General features: G+C 35.3%; 1 long non-coding RNA gene across 1 annotated transcript in view; it reads right to left on the bottom strand.

Moving 5' to 3' along the window:
• Positions 1 to 18,167, bottom strand: part of LOC140616493 (uncharacterized) — a 62,594-nt gene extending 44,427 nt beyond the window's left edge. The window contains exon 1 of the long non-coding RNA XR_012016962.1: positions 18,079 to 18,167. This is a non-coding gene — a long non-coding RNA (uncharacterized lncRNA). The remainder of the gene's footprint in view (positions 1 to 18,078) is intronic.
• Between the last annotated feature and the right edge of the window lie 1,789 nt (positions 18,168 to 19,956).

Raw genomic sequence — 19,956 nt, 5'->3', positions numbered from 1 at the left:
GAAAATTCTCATTGGATTTGGTGATCAGAAAATATATTTTATTATGTATTAATAATGAATAAAGAGGTTCTGCAGTTGTTTGTTCAGCAGCTGTCATTAAATTATACACAGAGATTGAATTTAAGATAATTGAAGTAATTTGTTCTAGATGACATATCATTTTGTGTCAAGACTGGAATTAAAATTTGACTTAGAATTTGATGTCATTTTCTTTTTTCTTTTTTCACTGTTCAATCTCAACTACTTATAAAAAAAGAAAAAATATGTTAAAACATGAGATCAACACTGAACTGTTTAATATATAGTAATTCCATTTACTGCCTCTCTGCATTAAAAAAATATATATACTGAATTTCAAGACATTCAGCGCTTTGGGTACTTGCCATTGCTTCTCCCAGCAGAATTTCTGAAACTGGATTTCAAGAGGTCTGGCCAAAAGTTGGGGGAGATATAAATGGTGATTAGACAATTATTTAAAATTAAATCACAAGAATTACCACAAACTATATAACATAAGTTCATTTTCAGTTCCCAAAGGTCAAATTTCCCTTTGAATTGAAATGATAATCATGTGAGCTTGTGAATCCTTAATTCCACTTAATACTCTATCCATGCCAGTGGATGAGTTAGACTTTTGAAGGTATTTGACTAAAGGAAATACTTTAGGGCCAAAGTAAACTGTCAAAATGAGGCTAAATTTAGCTTTGTAAGAGAGCAGATTTAAATGTCAGTGGGTTTCTTACCATGAGCTAAGAAAGTAATAAAACATTTGTGGCCCACGGAAGCATTTTAAATGTTGAAGACAGGACAGGGTTTGTAACCTATTTTTCCTAAACTACAAGACTGAGATCAGACCCCGTACAAGTGGAGGGTTACTTGAAGTCTGAGCTGTTTCACACTTGGTATGTACAGTGTTTGCAATGCAAAACTCTTTAGTTCAATGGCTATGACAGTGAATGGCAGGTACAACCAATTCATAGAGCGTGATAACCTCTGTGGCCATGCTGTTACCTCAGATGCTCCAGTGAGTGTTTGGAGAATGCCAGTGATAGGAAGAACATTTTCTTTCTCAATTCCCTTTTCAACATGGTCAAATATCTGCATAAAATGACTCAATCAAAAGCAAGCGGAATGTCTGCTGTTATGAAATCTTACATTCTTTCACAGTTAAGGGAAAGAAAGAAAATAAAGCATGGGAGGAGGGTATTTTAACTTTACAAACAAACAAAAAAAAAGTTACTTTTTTTCTGGGCGCTTTCCCCTAGGAAGTTGTTGAGAATCTGGTAGCTGTTATGAACTGTATTTCAGTTGTGATTGTTGGATTTTGCATTTTGGGAAACTTTCCATGTTCTTGTTCTCTCTCTCTCTCTCTCTCTCTTTTTTTTTTAACGTTTGTAAAACAATTGCATGAAATGATTTTTTAAAAAATCTTTCCAAAGTTATCTGCCAAACATCTGAGTAACTTTCCTACATTGTATTCCTATAGGTTTTTCTTGAGAACAGATGAGTTCCTCAGGTGCCCTAAGACAGGGCTATATGGTCAGGTAAGCATATTGTGGCTTTTGGGGTGTATTCATTCATATTATTTGGCATTTCTATAAAAAACAAATACACTACACATCTTATTGTTTCCATGTAGTAATTATAACAAAAATATATCTATATTGTATAAGGATGACTACTACAAAACTTTCATCACAGGTAACATTCTATAACATGAACCTTAAGGCAGTTATTTTAGAGTAAACTATGGAGACTATATGCCCACTGTATGGTGTTAATTTATGCTTTGATATTATATATAATAAATACAGACCTGTGAACAAGATAATCTACATGTTTGACACTCTAAAGACTTTCCTGATTCACTCCTCAGAGGAGAGGAGAGATTTTATTGCTGACAATCAGACTGACTTTGGGCTTTGACCTTAAGGGCAATGGCTTTGGCCTATCAACTAAGGAAGCAACCTCACTGGAACGACCAGAAACCCAAAGGAAAGCCACGCCTGTTCTTCAAGGGGAAAACAGATGATAAATGACATGATGCACTTTCTCCCACAACCATTGTCCTTTTTTCCCTTGAGTAATTTTTCAGATATAGGCGGTCCCCAATTTGTAAGTTCACAAAGTTCACTCGTTAGGAGCACTGTTGAAACAGAACACAATGTCCCATAAAATCAATGTTATTCTGATGGTTGCTGAAGTTGATATCTTTTTTTTCTGCCCCAATTCTTCCCTTTTTCTGCTGTTGATAATCCTCCCTTCTCTACCTCCTACCCTGTGGTTCTCATAGAGCACCTCCACACCCCTTGACTGCAGCCCTAGTCAAATGCAGTAATTAAGCAAAAGAATAAACACAATCCAAGTTGGAACCATCATAGTACCCCAGCCTCCAACCCCTACAAGTCATAGTGATTTAGCCAAGTGGTGGCATATAGTTCAAGCTTAGTCTGGCTAATTGCATTCTGTTCCAGGAATATTTCATTCCAGGAGCTATGGAGTAAGATCTCTATTTTCTCTACTCTGAAGCTGTAGAGTTGTGAACCCATTGCTATTAGAATCAGTATCTCCCACTGTGTAAAGTCACTGGCTTATAAGAAAGAGTGAAACAAACAGGCCAAGACAAACAGAGGGAGAGAAAGAAAGAGAGAGAGTGTTGACAATGTGCATCCCTAGTTTTCATTTCCAGAGGTCCAGAATTGCCTTAGTTCTTATTTTCTGAGGCTGATTGTTTAACTCTTTGAGTATGGAAGCCCTCAGTAGTCTAAAACAAAACAAATAAAACAAAACACCTCTCTTCCCCACTATTCTTTTTTCCCCCTTAAGTCTATTTTAATCGGTCTCTTATAATTTGGTGCCCTACCTAAAATGGCTGATGGATTTAGAAGTGTGTTTTGTCCACAATGTAGGAAACTAGCCATTCGTATGAGCCTGGGGACCCTCTCCTTTTTTTCTCTGATCTACTTTCAGCAAGGGTTTAGTGAGGTCAGATAACCTAAACAAAAGATTCAGGCTCAGTATTTTGAATTAAATATCTCCCTCTCTTATGGTAACCATGACGATAACAGTATGGGAAAAAGAAAGCATACTGATTCTCTGAATTCTTCTAATTTTCTGGGACCCTTCACCCAAGTAAAGATCCCAGGCAGACCTCCACTATTTTGCTGGTTAACTGTTCAAAATAGCACCTATGATGGGGACATGTATGATCCTGGCAATAACAGTCAGAGCTTTGATTATATAAGAATGACTTTCAGGTATACTCATCCACTCATTTGTACTTTTTATTTAATTTTGTTTTCTGAAATAGCTGAATCATCTCAACAGTAGAAATAAACTTTAAAAAATACTCCTCAAAATGTCAATTATGTTACTATGATGATGGTTAATCAACACTAATTACATTAGTACATCTCAGATGAAAATATTCTTTATTTCCTGAGAGGCATGAATCCTTCCAGACTCTGATAATACTTTTTCACATTCTGGAATAGGTCATTGTATGCACTTTTTAATTACAGGTATTTTTTTTATGTTTGTGCTCTACCATCTTAATGACATCTTGAAAACACACACAAACACACACACACACACACACACACACACGTGTTCATTTTCCTTTTTTAGCCATAGTTTCTCCACTGCATCTTGGTATAACCACACTCAAAACCAATACACCCATCTAAAGTGTATGTGGTAAAAGGCAGGGAGTGGTTAGGAAGCAGAGTACACTGTTTCATCCATTTTTTAATCCCACACTTTTTCTAATTCTCTCTCACTGGGGAGATGGGTACACTCATTTATTTAATAAATACCATTAAGTATCAGTTGTATCCATGCCACATTTTAGGAATTCAAAGATTAATACAATAGAATCCTTGTCAATAAGTTCTCAGCCCAATGGAGAAATTGTTACATAATCAGATATATATATATTTTTTTTAAAAGAGGGAGGGGGTAGGAACAAGGAAAAGGAAGAAAGGGAATCTCAAGCAGGCTCCATGTCCAGCGAGCCTGACATGGGGCTCCATCTTACAACCCTGAGATCATGACCTGAGCTGAAATCAAGAGTCAGGTACTTCAATGACTGAGCCACCCAGGTGCCCCAATCAGATCATTTTAATAGTTACAATAGGCAATTTAAGTGTGTAGAAGAGTGGCATCAAACTCTGCCTTAAGAGGTTAAGGGAAGTTATAATTTAAATGCATCATAAAAGATAAGTAGAAATTAACTCAGAAAAGGCTGAGATCATAGAATAAAGAAGAAGAGGCATATATTTTAGGAATAGAATACAGTATTGGGAAAGCAACATTGTATGGGAAGGAGTTCAGTGTTGCAGGAGTGGTAAGTGTGGAATAGTTGATGACTGAAGCTGAGAATTAAGAGATAAATAGGAGCCAGATGATGGAGCACTTTACATTACCATTTTATGAGGTTTGAGATTATTTTTGCTAATAAGGAGCTGCCAAAGGGATCTTCATAGGTCAGTATCATAAATAGATTTCCTGTTTAAGTCAATTGCTGTAGCATCAGGCTTGAGAATGTGTCTGAGTAGGATAATCTCAGCACTTCACCTGCACACATGATTAGCAGCTCCAAGTCAACAAAAGTCCTACAACTATTGGAAAAATGGCCAAAGTCTATAATACAAAATTTATTTTTATTTATTAATTGAAGCTCAATCTTTTTCATAATAATATAAATGAAACATGAAAAATTAATGATACGTCATTTTTACCTTTTGGTAGAGACCAAAATCTATTAACACAATACATTTTGAGAGTATGGGCAAATAGGCACCTTTTTGCATTTCTCACAAAAAGTATATATATTTTGAATCATAATTTGACTTCTAAGAATTAGTCTAAAATATTTTCACATAGGTATAAAAGTAATTTTATGAAACATTTGCATAAAATTATATTGTTTGTAAAAACAAAAATTTAAAAACATTGATAGCAGACAATATGAACATGTAATGGATATTATGACCCCACTAGGAAGACTATTTATAGGTTTTTATGTATAGAGAAGGACCTCCAAAAGTGTACTTACAAGAAAAAAACAATACATAAGACCATGTATCATGTGACATATGGATGGGAAAAAAAGCCACATGAGTATGCATAGGATATTTTTGAAAGAATACATAAGAAATTGTTAATAAGAGTTGTCTCTGGTGAGGGACCAGAATAATGAGGCCTTTGGAAGAGGGGGTGACTTATTTTTCATAGTGTACTCTTTTTTATTTTCATAGTTTTTTCTACACAAATATACTACTTAGTCAAGGAAAGAAGAAAAAAAAAGGGGAGAAGAGAGGAAGTTAGAAATAAAGGAAAGAAGGAAAGAAGAAAGGAAAGAATTTAAGGGCGTTAATGTGTAAGTTGAAATTTATAGCCGCACAAGGTCAGGAGATGAGCCTTGGAAACCGGAAGAAACAAAACAAAACAAAACACTCTCCCCCCCAACCAACCCCCCAAAACCAAAACACAACAGCAAGAAAAACACATGTAACTGAGACATCCATATAACACTAATCCTCAAGGTACAAAGGTCTCAGATAAGCCATGGGCTAAAAAGACTGCGCTCACCACTAATATGGTGTCTGTGCTAACTCAAGCTTGGAATAAGAAAATAAAATCTTCCCTATGAATTTGTAACCACAAATTTGTCCTCATTTGCATTTGGGGACTGATTTTTATTAAGAAAGAATTCTTATGCTATGAAGATAAGAGAGAAAGTTTTGGGTGATAATATCCTGTGAAACATGGAAGAATCAAACAGAAACCATCTGAACAGTATATTGTCTCACTCTAAGCTCCTCAGGTTCCCTACTGATAATTCTCCTAAATAATGAACACGACCTTAAAATGACAAAACACACCAGAAAACAAATTGCCATGAGTCAGAGATGATAGAATTAGGCCTTCAAATGTGTCATACAACAGAGCTTTTAAGAACAAAACAAAACAAAACAAAAGCTTCAAACAGACACATAAAAAAGCACTCAACACAAAAGACCATATTTAAAAAGTTGGTAACAGAGTTCAAACAAACAGAATATCAAGACATAAATGTGGCTCATGGGGTAATTAGCAATTTGGTAGAATAAGAAATTTCATCTCATGTTCTTCCACAGAAACACTGTTTTAAAAATTGATATATAAGACCAAAATAACTTTATAAGATTTCCAGAATCCAGTTAAGAGGTTCCAGAACCCTAAATGAGATATATCCAAAAATAAGGTCATTGAAATAAGGTCATTGAAAAAACGTTTCACTTTACCTATATCAGATCCTCTCCCAAGTGGGCACAGGTTGACATTGATGCAACATGGCCTGAGACATCTCCCTTGGAAATAATTGAAAGTAAAGTGTGTATTCAACATCTCCAGGCTTTTGAGGCATTGCTTCTGTCTCATCCCATCCAGAGTTTTGAGGAAACAAGCAAAGTTTGAAAACCTGAAAAGGAGTGGATAGCCCTCAGCAGCCAGCATGGATATGCAAGATTAGGAAAATGTATACAACTTTGAAAAGTTATGCACCTTTCACCTTCCTCTTCAGGAAGGAGGAAAAGAAGTGGAGCTTGCACTGCATGTCTAGGCCATTAAGTACACTGACCCAGGGAAAAGGAATGGGTGGTTTATGGCAACTCTCCCGGCTCTGCATAACCCCAAATAGAGGATGAGGAGTGGTGCATAGATACCCATAGAAAAGTTTGAAAGACTCCCAGAATCTAGTCAGGCTAAGTGAAGGTCTTTCCCCATCAAACCATCTGTAAAGAGTGGAAGAGAAATGACTGCTTTTTCAAACATGCTGACATGAACACAAAACCACAAGAAACACAACAAACCAGGGATACAACATAAGAAACAAAATAAAGGGGTGCCTGAGTGGTGCAGTAGTTTAAGTATCCAACTCTTGGTTTTGGTTCAGGTTGTGATCTCAGGATGTGAGAACAGGCTTCACATCGGGTTCAGTGCTCAGTATCGAGTCTGCTTAAGATTCTCTCCTCCTCTCCCCTTCCTTCCACCTCTTTCAAATGAGTAAATAAATTTAAAAAAACAAAACAAAACAAAAAAACAAAGTAAATCTCCAGAAACAAAGTGTCAAGTAAAGGAGATCTATGAATTGTCTGATAAAAAATTCAAAATAAATTGAATTGAAAATTATAATAGAGTGCTTCAATAGTAGACTTGATCAAACAGAAACAAAATCAGTGAATTTAAGACAAGTAGATGCAAATTATCCAGTCAGAGGAGCAGAAAGAAAAAAAAATTAAAAACAGTGTAGTCGAAAGGACTTCTAAGACACCATTATATATAGGAATTAGTATGTATATTATGACTGCTAACATCCCAAATCAGGGGAAGGAAATAAATATCTAAATTTATGAAACCTAAAGTTTCCAAAGAAGGTGAATTTAAAGAAGTCTATACCAAGACCCATTATAATCAAATAGTCAAAAGTCAAAGGCAAAGAGAAAAGTTTGAAAGCAGCAAGGGAAAAAGCAACTCATCACATACAAGTGAGCCCTTATGACTATCAGCAGATTGCTCAATAGAAAACTTGCATGCTGAAACAGAGTAAAATGATATGTGTTCAAAGGGCTGAAGGAAAAACTAGTAGCCAAGAATACTGTATTCAGCAACTGTTCACCCAAAATTGGAGAATATATTAGTTCCAAGGCAAACAAAAGATGAGTGAGTTAATCATTACTAGAGCTTACTTTCAAGAGGTACTAAAGAGAGTTCTTTAAGTTAAAGTGAAAGGACATTAAAAAGAAACACAAAAGTATATGAAAATATAAAACTCACTGCTAAAAGAAAATACATAAATACAGAATACTGTGGTACTGTAATGATGGCATATAAATAAATCACTTTTAATTTTAGTGTAAGAATTAAAAACAAAAGTAATAAGAATAACTAGTTTTATAAAAATTTGTTAATGAATTTTATAAAACATGTAAATTGTGACATCTATAACATAAGTGTATGTGTGAGAAGTAAAAGTGTAGAATTTTCATATATAATTGAATTTAAATTGTGAGCAGCTTTAAAAAGACTGTTATAACTAGAATTGTTTTATGTTAGCCTCGTGATAACCATGAGGAAAATATCCATAGAAGATACACAAATGGAAAGAAAAAAGATTTGGAAGGAGATAGATAGGGGGATGAGATAGATGAGTGCAGGGTACAAAGGAAGGCACTTTTTAATGAGCACTGAGTATTGTATGTACATGATGAATCATTGGATTCTACTCCAGAAACTGATATTGCTCTGTATGTTAACTAATGAAAATTTAAAATAAAAAAAGAGACAAAAAAGAAAAAAGATTCAAAGCATAACACCATTAAAAATGAAGAAAACAAGACAGAAAAGAGAGAGAGAGAGAGAGAGAGAGAGAGAGAGAGAAACCAGGTACAAAAGAACTACAAGAGAGAAAGAAAAAAGAAACAAACTACCTTATCAATAATTATTTTAAATGTAAATGGATTAAACTCCTCAATCAAAAGACATAGAGTAGCCAAATAGATTAAAAGTCAAATTCAACTTCATGCTATCTACCAGATACTGGCTTACTTTAAATTTAAGAACACATGTAGGCTGAAAGAGAAAGGATAGAAAATGATATTTCATGCAAATGGTAAGCCAAAGAGAGCAAGTATAGCTATATTAATATCAGAGAAAGTAGGCTTTAAGTTTTAAGTCTAAAACTATCAAAAGACACATAGACATTATATAATGATAGAAGAATTAATTAATCAAGAAGATATAGCAATTATAGATAGATATGCACTTACTACCAGGGCTCCTAACCATATAAAACAAACATTAATAGGACTGAAAGGAGAAATAAACAGAAATATAATAATAGTAGGGGCTTCAATATCTCATTTTCAATAATGGATAGAACACTCAGGCAGAAAAGTCAATAAGAGACTTGAACAACTCTATTGACCAAGGGACTGAACAGTCATATACAGAACATTCCATCCAAAAGTAGCAGAGTACACATTACATTCTTCACAAGTTCTCAAAAGATTTTCTGGGATACATTACATGTTAGGCCACTAAAAAGTCTTAACAAATTAAAGAAATTAAAATGATACCAGCTATCTTTTCCAAGTATTGGTGAAGATATGAAGAAATGGGAACCTTTGTATGCTGTTGGTGAAAATGCAAAATGGTTCAGCTGGTTGTGGAAATCACAATGGAGGTTCCTTAAAAACTTACCTACCATATCTACCATACCATATATGACACAGCTATCCCACTTCCTAGTTATATGTTAAAAGTAGAGAAATTGGGATAGCTAAGAGATATCTCAGCATAAAGTTTCAGGTATGGAAATCCATAACTTCTAGAGATTTTCTGTACACGGTAGTGCCTATCATTATCATTACTATATCATAGACTTAAACATTTAAGAGGGTAGGTCTCATGTTAAGTGTTCTTACCACACACACAAAAAAAGAATAAAAGCAGACAAGAAAATTTTTAGAGATAATGGATATATTTATTACTTTAATTGTAATAAAATTACAGGTGTATATGTTCAAACCCATCAAATAGTGTGCATTAAATAGTGTAGTTTTTGTATATCAATTATTTCTCAATAAAGCTGTTAAAAATTGTTCTTGGAATTAAAGAAAGAGAGAGAGAGAGAAAGAGAGATGGAAAATATGAAAGAGGTAAAGAGTCAAAAGGAGAATTTGAGGGTGTTTACCATATATTCATAAAATATTTTTCCCTGTGTCCACTAAAGTAGGTTAAAAAATTGATTTGAGAGATAGCAAATGATTATCCTGTCTGGTAGACATTTGTGGGGCCCAGGTCAGTATAAATGCAAATATGTATAAAACATATGTAAATATTTGAAAGCTATAATTCAAGATAACAAATTATTAAATAATTTATATCTTCCTCCCTTGACATATATCTTCATAACTATAAAATTGTGCCAAGTTATGATTTTTATAGGACTAAAAATTGTCAGATTATCAAAGATGACTAACTTAAATTATCATTGTACATTTTTGGGTTTTCTGTTGGTGGACAGTCATGTTTGGATAAATAATATACAAAAACATACACAATTTATAAATCATATTAAATTTCAAAATGATAATTTTCTTCATTTCAGAAGGCCAATAATTATATTATTAAAAGCAAGATTTTAATTTTTTTAATGGTAGTTATGTCAAATTAGATATCTGTCTTTGGATTACCCTAGTTCTTATATATTTTAAATTTATTTTAAATAAATATTAGATTTGGAAATGACCTTAAAACTTTACACATCTAGATTTTTTTAAAGATTTTATTTATTTATTCATGAGAGACAGAGAGAGACAGAGAGAAGCAGAAGTACAGGCAGAGGGAGAAGCAGGCTCCACGCAGGGAGCCTGACGTGGGACTCAATCCCGCGTCCCCAGGATCACGCCCTGGGCTGAAGGTGGCGCTAAACCGCTGAGCCACCTGGGCTGCTCACATATAGATTTTTAAAATAGAAATGCATATATTATTTTGAAATTAATATTGAATTAATTTTGTTAAAGTTTGTACTGTTAAAATACTGATAAGTTATTGTGGATAACTAAAATATTTTAATTAAATCAAATGAATTGCTCTCACATAATGATTTTTACTGCTTCATAGAGTGATACCTACAGTTATACAGTAATGTAAAGGATTGGTATACCCATTGTATCATGTATACATGAATACAAATTTAAGAATAACCTGAGTTGTTAAATATTGGAAAATATTCCTCAATCACTATGTGCAACTGTTGCAAACCAGGCCTAATGCCAGGTTATCATGGAATCATAAATCGGAATAACAATAAAAGAAAAAAGAGAAATGACAGAGTGACTCAAGACACAGTTAGAAATGCATTATGTTATGGAAGAATCTTTTATACTCATTCTTCAGGAAAAGAAGAGTTGGACAAATTATGTAGTCTTCTGTTACTCAAATCTTCTTTCACTATGAAGCATTGTCTATCTTTGACAATGGCTGTCACATAGCTATGGATATCCATACCATTTCAAAGTATTTTTTTTCCCCAAAATTCAAAATCCAAGAAGGTTTCTTGGAGTCTCAGTGCTGTTAATTGTAGGACCATATATTTAAAATTTTAGGTTGCATTGTATCAGCATTGAGTGCTGAATTATGAGTGAGCATTGTTCTTAGGTATTTTGTGTATGAATATGTAAGAATGTGTGTAGTGATGAAAGCGAGACCTTTAAAAATACAAGATCTGACACTGGAACCCCTCTTGCCCAGGTGTTCAAGTCGTTTTGTGAACTGGAGTTCTGAAAGGATAGAGTAAAGAAATGCAATATTAAAGATGAGAAAAGCAATATTACATAGGTAATAGGTGGAATTTTCTGGAAAATAAAAGAAAGCATGAAAGGATCAGAGGCTCAGATTCAGGAAGCCTAAGGAGTCTAGGGAAGGTTAAATAAAAGTGGATTTAGCTGAACACTGTACAACGAACCTCATGGTATGAGGAAAAAAGAGGTTATTTATACAATTGGAGATGAAAACAAATTTTCTAAAAACAACACGATTTCTGCTAATATACTCTTGCTAAAACAGCTTCTAAAGAGTATACTTATGTAAGAAAAACAATAAAAACCAAAGGAAAGATAGGATATGCAAGACAGGTGATAGGCAAACAAATTGGTAAACATGAGGAAAAGTAGGGTCAAGCATTAACTATATAAAATAATAACATTAATTTAGTGAAGGGCATATACAGGGGCAACTAACATATTGGCCAACAATATGACATAAGATGAAAGGTGGATAATTGAATTTAAAGTGTTCTAAGGCTCTTGAACATTTTGGAAAAAGAGAGGAGATTATAATTAATTTTATACATCAGCAGATACACGTGCTACAAATTTGGGGTAACCAGTTTACAACAGAAATATAATGTAAAATGTCAAACTTAGTGAATAAAATAAAAAATAAAACAAAGAATCTGTAGAATATGGCAAATAGAAATAAGAATAATATGGTAAATATAAAATTAAATGTGTTAGTAATAAGACAAAGCTTATCTGCTAAAAACTCATCAAATTTAGTAAAAAGGAAAGAAAGGAAGAAAGAATCCAGTTATAGAAACACATCTAAAAGAAAAGTGCACTGTGAGGTTGAAAGTAGAAAGATAAAAGTTACAATAGATAAATCATCAAATGAAAGTTAGTGAAGGTATAACACTTTAAGGAAAAAATATTTAAGGCAGGAACAGAGATAAAATGTTCACTATAATTGTGGAAAGAACAACTTCCCAGGAAGACATAAATGTGTGTGCTTGAAACTGTACAAAGCTTCAAACTGTATAAGCTTCAGATTGCATAAGGCAAAATTTGATAGACTTATAAGAAGAAAAATATCATCACGGTGACAGGATTTAGAGTAAAGTCACTAAGTAATTGATCAAGAAGAAAAAACTTACCAAGGGTGTATAAAATTTGAACCACACAATGAAAATTTACATGTCTCACTATCATTGTATGTGTGTGTGTATATATATATATACACATATATATACCTCTAGATCTATATAGATATAGATATGGATAGATATATGTAGATATACACATATCCCTATGAAATTTTCACTATTTAAACATTCTTGGCTTAAAACTGGCAACTAATTTCATATGGTTTAATTGAATATATACAAGGCTAAATCTAGCAATTGAATATGCATTTTTTTCAAGTATTCTTGATAAACAGCTAAAAATTATTAAAACTAATAAAAGAGTCTAGTGAGGTAGACAGGTACTAGAGAAACATAAAATTAACTCTTTATTATATCCTGGAAGCAAAAGCAAATTCTAAAAATAGAAGAAATTTCCCAATTGCAATGTTAAAAAAAAACATAAAAATATGGAAGTAAATTCCACAGGACTATGTAAAATTAATCTTGGATTAATCAATGTAAATGAAGAATGCAAGATAATTGTAATAAATGTTGTAGTATTCTTATTTTTAAAGATAAAAACTAGAGATTGTAAGACTGGCAGGTCTATAAATGTAATACAATATTCATAAAATTTCAAAGAGATTTTAAATGGATTTAGATAAACTGAATTTTCTGAAAAAAAAAAAAAGCTTAAAAAAAGCCACATCACTTGTAAATGAAGATAGAGGGTGATTAGTCCTATCAGATATTAAAAGTGATTCAAAGCAACCAAAATTAAAATGATATGGTCTTAGTATAGAAGTAGGAAAATAAACCAATGGAGAAGAAATAAATACAGAAGTAATGTTTACATGGATGCTTAGAATTAATGAAATTTAAATGTTTAAAATAATTAATAACATTGAAATGTTTTAAGTACTTCTTGTAAGAAAACTCAAAAGTATTTTAAAAATCAGATCTTCCTAAAGTTATTTCTATATTAGAAATACTCCAAGTTTGCTTAGTTTGGCTTTCAGCAAGGAAAGGTGATTTTTAAAAAGATTATTTATTTGAGAGAGAAGGAGAGAGAGAGAGAGAGAGAATGTGATTGGGGAGAGGAACAGAAGGAGAGGAAGGGAGAGAATCCCCTGCTGATTGTGAAGCTCTATACACGGCTGGATCTTAGGACCCAGAGAGATCATGACCTGAGCTGAAATCAGATTTGGACAACCCAAGGAAAGATGATTTTAAGAAGAAAATAACTGTACAAGAATAGCCAGGAAAACTGTAAGAAGTGTATGAGTAAGGAGATATTGTCTATTGATATATAAGAATATAATTCAGGGGTGCTTGGCTGGCTTAGTTTGTGGATCATACAACTCTTGATCTCAGGGTTGAGTTCCAGCCCCATATTGGGTATAGAGATTACTGAAAAATAAAACCCTAAAAAATGTTTAAAAAGAATATAATTCAGAAATAAACTAAAACTTATGTTTTGCATAGTAGTTGCTAAATTTATTGTGTACTTTCTGTGTGCTAGACATGCTTCTGAGCACTTTACAGATACTTTCATTAAGTCTTAAGTCAACTATCTGAGGTAGATGCTTTTTTTCCCCATTTTAGAGTGGAAGAATTAGGCAATAGTTTGAATATGGGAAAGACAGATTTAATAAATTGTGATGGAATAACTGATTCACATTTTTTAAAAGATTTTATTTATTTATTCACAAGAGACACAGAGAGAGAGAGAGAGAGAGAGAGAGAGAGAGAGAGAAGCAGAGACACATGCAGGGAGTCCGACATGGGACTCGATCCCAAGTCTCCAGGATCAGGCCCTGGGCTGAAGGCTGTGCTAAACCGCTGAGCCATCTGGGCTGCCCCTGATTCACATTTTTAAAGAAGTGGATAGCTATTTCTATAGCCTTATGCCATAAGAAATTCAAGTGGATCAATGATTTACATGCAAAAGATGAAACTTTGCTAAAACTTCAAAAGCATAATCACAGAGTGTTGGAGTTTTTCTACTGGAGACAGTCAATTGCTTTTTTAAATTACTAGATGACTCATAGTGATGAGCAATAGGATAGTAGCTAAAGCGCAATGAAGAGTTAAGAGAATGATTGGTTTATGTATTTGCTGTCTGTGTGCATACCAGTGTGCATGCAAATGCACGTGTGTGAGTCTCTGTGTTTCAGGATAAGATAGACTTTTTCTTGAGAGAGAAAAAAATGAAAGAAAAAAATGATTTGGGAAAATTGAGAAAACAAAAATATATAGGGAGAAAAAGAAGAATATGGGCAGCAGGTTTGGGGACTGGGATTGGATTGGTTATGGAGTAGAAGACATTTTATATTCTTTTTTTTTTTTAAAGATGTTATTTATTTATTTGACAGAGAGAAAGAGCACAAGCAGGGGGAGAGGGAGAAGCAGACTCCCCACTGAGCAGTTAATCCCCATGTGGGGCTCAATTCCAGGACTCTGGATCCTGACATAGGCCAAAGGTAGACACTTGACCAACTGAGCCACCCAGGCACCCTGACATTTTACATCCTAAAATGAATTAAGTTTGGGTTGGAAATTACAATGTTGTGGTGGCTCCCATATATAAGATTGAGTGATACTTTTGTTGTAATACTCAGATATGTGAAAGAGATGAACCAGTGTGGAACTGATTTAGAGAAGTATTAAATTTGTGGATATAGCAGAAGAAGAGGCAGGGAAAGGAACTGGGGTCTGAGTAGTTAGATGACTACCCCAGGGGGCCCCAGCCCAGCAGGATTAAGTGAGGTTAAGTGAGGTTTGAGAGACTAGAAAGAAATGAAGGCTTGACAGCATAATGGCAGTGGTGATTGGGACAAGAAGACAAGAATAAAGGCTAATAAGTTAAAATGGGTGGAAATTGTGATTAAGTGAATGTAGGGGTCGAAGAGAAGAAAAGCATCTAGAATAACTCCTAGGTTTCCTCTCTTGAAAGACTGGATGTATTTATGAAAGACTGGATGTATTTATAAACTAGGGAATAGGAAAGGGGAAGCAAGAGCAGGGAGAAGAGGGTAAGTTTGGTGATTGGCAAATTAGAGTTTAAGGTGCATGTGAGTCATCCAGGTGACAATGTTTAAGATGCAGTTGTATAAACAAATTTTAAGTCCAGGCACGTCTTAGGTCAAGGTTCCCAAGCAGATTCTCAGATAAAAATTTATGTGCGAGTAATTTACTAAAGAAGTTCTCCCAGAAGTAGTGGAAGCTACAGGGAAGAGGAAGAAGTCAGTCACAGGTGCAGTCTCTGGTGAAGTCCAGCCTCCTCCCATCCCCAGGGGAACTCTGGAGACTAAATTGCATGATGAAACTTATCCTGCTCAAACAAGAGATCTGGGCTTTTATACTGTTGCAGGGATCACTGGGTACGGTCTGCCCCAAGGGATAACCTTTCAGGAATTAAGGCTCCTGACGTGTCCATGCAAAGTGGCTGTCCCTGGGAGCCCAAGAATTGTCTTCTACAGAAGGTTGCCCGGGCAAGGCCTCAGAAACAAAGCATGGGAGACCTGGGGGTGGACACACAGTAAACAAAAGGCACCTGACAGGGTCACAGAGTTGCCGAGAGAGAGAGAGAGAGAGAGAGAGAGAGAGAGAGAGAGAGATCCAAGTTCAGAATTCATAGGCCTATTGGTGGACGTTAGGACAAGAGAAGGATGGGGGCAAGAGAAAGACAAGATCCATGAGAATCAATAATGTTTCCCAGGGAGAAAAGCTTGTGAAGAAGCCTGAAAAAGTGAAGAAACAGAAAAAAAGGAGTGGCAGCCCACGGACATGTCCTGGGCGTCATCGTCGTTGGCTTGTGCTTGTTTGTTTTAGGATTATTCACATCCTCATACTGCTGTTTTCTCAGCGCCGGTAGTGCGGTCACGGTGGAGAGGGCCGGGGAGAGTGGTACGGATGTCTCTCCTGGGGAAGTCTGGTCCTCAGCCCTGGGAGCACCCTTTGGCTTCCCTGCCTCCTTTCCACAGGGCCCTGACTGAAACCACATGACCCTCCCAGCTGGGATGGACTCATGGGCAGCCTTCTGAAAGTTCAAAGTCTTCTTGACCAAGTGTGGAGTGTTTTTAATTAGGCAATCTAGAAGGCATCAATCGGATAATAAAGCACACTGTTCCGAAGGGGCAAAGGGAAATTGCCTGAGGGACTGGGAAAAGCCTTGGGTGATATTTATTTAAAACAGTGGGTGAATCACACTGTGCTCAGATCTTCTGGCCTGAGTCCCAAACAGGAAATGAAGCTATATGAATTATGGTGAGTCAGAAGCTAATCTCACCACCTACCTGGCAGGAAGAGGGAGAGGGAGAAGGAGAAGGGAAGACAGGGGGAGGGGGAAGGGAAGCTGGGACCAGTGCGGGTGGGGGAGAGGGTGGGAGTGACTCCTGCCACACAAGGAAAGGCCTCTGGTGTTCTGAAAGGAGAAACCTCAATGATTCTCATTCTTTCTTTTCCTCCTGATCGACCCTCTTTTTTTATAGGACAAAGTTTGCCTTAGGTCTCTTATTATTGTTATTCGTTGTACAATAATTCCAACCTAAATGATGCATACTTATTTTGGAAAGATGGTAAAGCTATAAAAATTGCTGTAAAAATCACCCATATTCTCATTATAAACAAATCTTTTGGACATTTCACATGCATAAAAGTATTCATTTTAAAAATTACATTGTATTTTCTTTTTATGTTAATGCATTTTTAAAAATACAATTTATGGTTAAGGAGTATTTCTTTGCATAAATATATTTTATTTCATCTCCTATTTTTTTAAGATTTTATTTACTTATTAATGAGAGACATACAGAGAGAGAGGCAGAGACACAGGCAGAGAGAGAAGCAGGCTCCATGCAGGTAGCCCGATGTGGGACTTGATCCCGGGACTCCAGGATCATGCCCTGGGCTGAAGTCAGCACTAAACTGCTGAACCACCTGGGCCGCCCTCATCTCTTTACTATTGTTTGACATTTTTTTTCCTAGCCTCCTTTTTAAAACTATTTATGATAAATGTCTTTAGGGTGCTAAATGTGTTGTTGGAGTTCAGTGCCTTGAATCTACTAGCACTTGAATAATCTAGACACAACCATTGATTGTACCTGGAGGAAATGAGTCATTGGTAGATAAAATGAGAGTGTGATTGGAAGGTATTAGAGAAAGAATTGTATACAGATATAATATCCCCAACCTAATTAATAATATGAAATTATTTCCTGATTTTAAAAAAAGTACTTAAAATCTAACTGTGCAGGTCCAACGTGATCACTGCTATTTAAAGCTCTTGTAAAATCTTAGGATCCTAGGGGACTGTCTCTAACAGCGCCACAAGCCACCACCCTCATCACTCTGGTTCCTCGAACAGGATAAGAAAAAGGTGTAAAAAATGCTCCCTGGCCTGAAGGAAAACACCATTTAACTAGGAATACAGAACAAAGTAAATAATGTAAAAATTATTCCTGCTATTTTCTCCACTGCACCAAAGACATCCTTCTGACATCCTTTACCTTTCTACATCCACTATTTCTATCAAAAATTTTCAGACCCCCTCTGCATGTCTACACTTTGAAGTATGATGGTTCCCAATGTTAGCAAATTTGGATTATATTCTATTTCCTTTATCTCACCTGCTCATTCTATTTTTTCATCCTGATCTCCAAATGCCCAAAGCCATACTTCTTTTCTCCAAATTCTGGTTATCTCATAACTAGGTCCGTTACCTTCTGACATTCTGGAACCCATGGGGAGCCATTCAATACAGTTTTCACGAACATTCTAGCATTCTTCTTTTTTTTCCTTTGATACTCCACATAGCGATTTACTTCTGATTCCTAGAGTGCTGTTTTCCAAAGAGTCTCAAATCTAGGATATCATGTTCTCTATAAATTCATGGGTTTCCACCTTCAATGTTACATTGACAGCTGCCCAGTAATTCTTTCATTCATGTTTTATGTATTTATTATGGCATTATCCATAGCTGCTCCTACAAAACTTGTTCAGACTCCCTTGAACAATGTCTGTAAATTGCTTACTTTGAATTCTTTCTCCCTTTGTTATTTGCTTAATGATTGTTGAAGCCAGTCAAGCTAATTGCATTTCCTTTACCAATTGCTAGTCTTGCGATAGCCCCTGATCAGTTTAGGCCAATGATATTAAGGGGATATTTGCTGGAGGCTTCCAGTGGTTTCTTTTCTACTTCCTGTGTCCCTTCTTTGGGAAAGTCATGTCAAATTGTGACGCTTGGATCTGCAGAAGCCATCCAACCACTTTCAGGAGAAGGCAGAGAAAGTTTTAAAGATAATGAACCTCTGGGGCACCTGGCTGGCTCAATCAGTAGAGCATGCAACTATTGATCTCAGGGTTGTGAGTTCAAGCCCCACATTGGTGGTAGGGATTACTTAAAAATAAAAAATCCTTTTACTTTAAAAAAATCCTTTACTTTAAAAAAAATCCTTTTTAAAAAGAAGATGACAGTCATGCACCCTGATATTTGTTGAGCTCTGGAACCCATCCTGGAATTGGGTGCTTTTAGGCTTCTTATTATGTGAGATAATTAATTGCCTTGAAATTATTATTAGTTGTTAGTTATACACTTGGAGAGCTAAAATATCCTGATGATTTCTTTTTTCTTTTTCTAATGGATTCATTTCTTAAGATCCAGTCCTTATTACTGCTTTTTGATCTTAGCAGATGACATTGCCTCTTTCTTTATTAGCAATACCCAAATTATCTTGCAAGGGTTTAGCTGGGTCATCACTCATTCTATCGTCCCTTTCTTCTATATAATAGAGTGAAGTCCTCTTTCTTAACAAAATTAACTCATTTACTTATCTGCTGGTGTCCACCAGCTTGTCTCTGCTCTAAGACATTGCTCCATCAATCTATTTCATCTAAACCTTTAAACTTTTTGTTTCCTTTCCTGCCTCTTCACCCATTGGTTAACCCCACCCTAGGGTTATGGGAATGGTCAAACATGTGACATCTGATAGTATACAGATGAGTTTGACAAAGGTATACTAGTCACAGACACAGCCCAGAGGAGGTCACTACTGTCAACACATGGTGACAGAGGGGGTTGCCGTTGCCCTTGGAGCAGAGTGCAGAACCAGGGGTTGTGGGAGACAGGTGTTGTAGTATCAAGGGGAATGGAGCAAACCTTGGTTCCTAAAGAAGTGTGTGATTGGCTTGTTTGAATAATACTTCTGTGGGCTAGTAGAGAACTGAAGGGATAAGGAGGACTCTGCCTGGGTCCCATAATAAAGAGGGTTGTTTAGCTACTGGAGCTTTATCCAAACAACAAATGTGAATATATTGGCTTTTTTAGTCTGATTTTGTGAATATCTATCTATTCATTTAAGCTTATACATCTGCAGTATATTATTCACGATTGTACAAAGGCCAAATTTTAGATATTTTATTTGTTTCAGATGATATGTTTCTGTTATTTATTTATTTTTGCTGAATATTCTTATGGTTAGATCTTTGCACAATGAAGCGATTTTTTT

Source organism: Canis lupus, chromosome 24 (genome assembly GCF_048164855.1).
Source record: "Canis lupus baileyi chromosome 24, mCanLup2.hap1, whole genome shotgun sequence".
In the NCBI taxonomy this organism is placed as follows: domain Eukaryota; kingdom Metazoa; phylum Chordata; class Mammalia; order Carnivora; family Canidae; genus Canis; species Canis lupus.
This window is presented reverse-complemented; position numbering and strand designations above follow the sequence as displayed.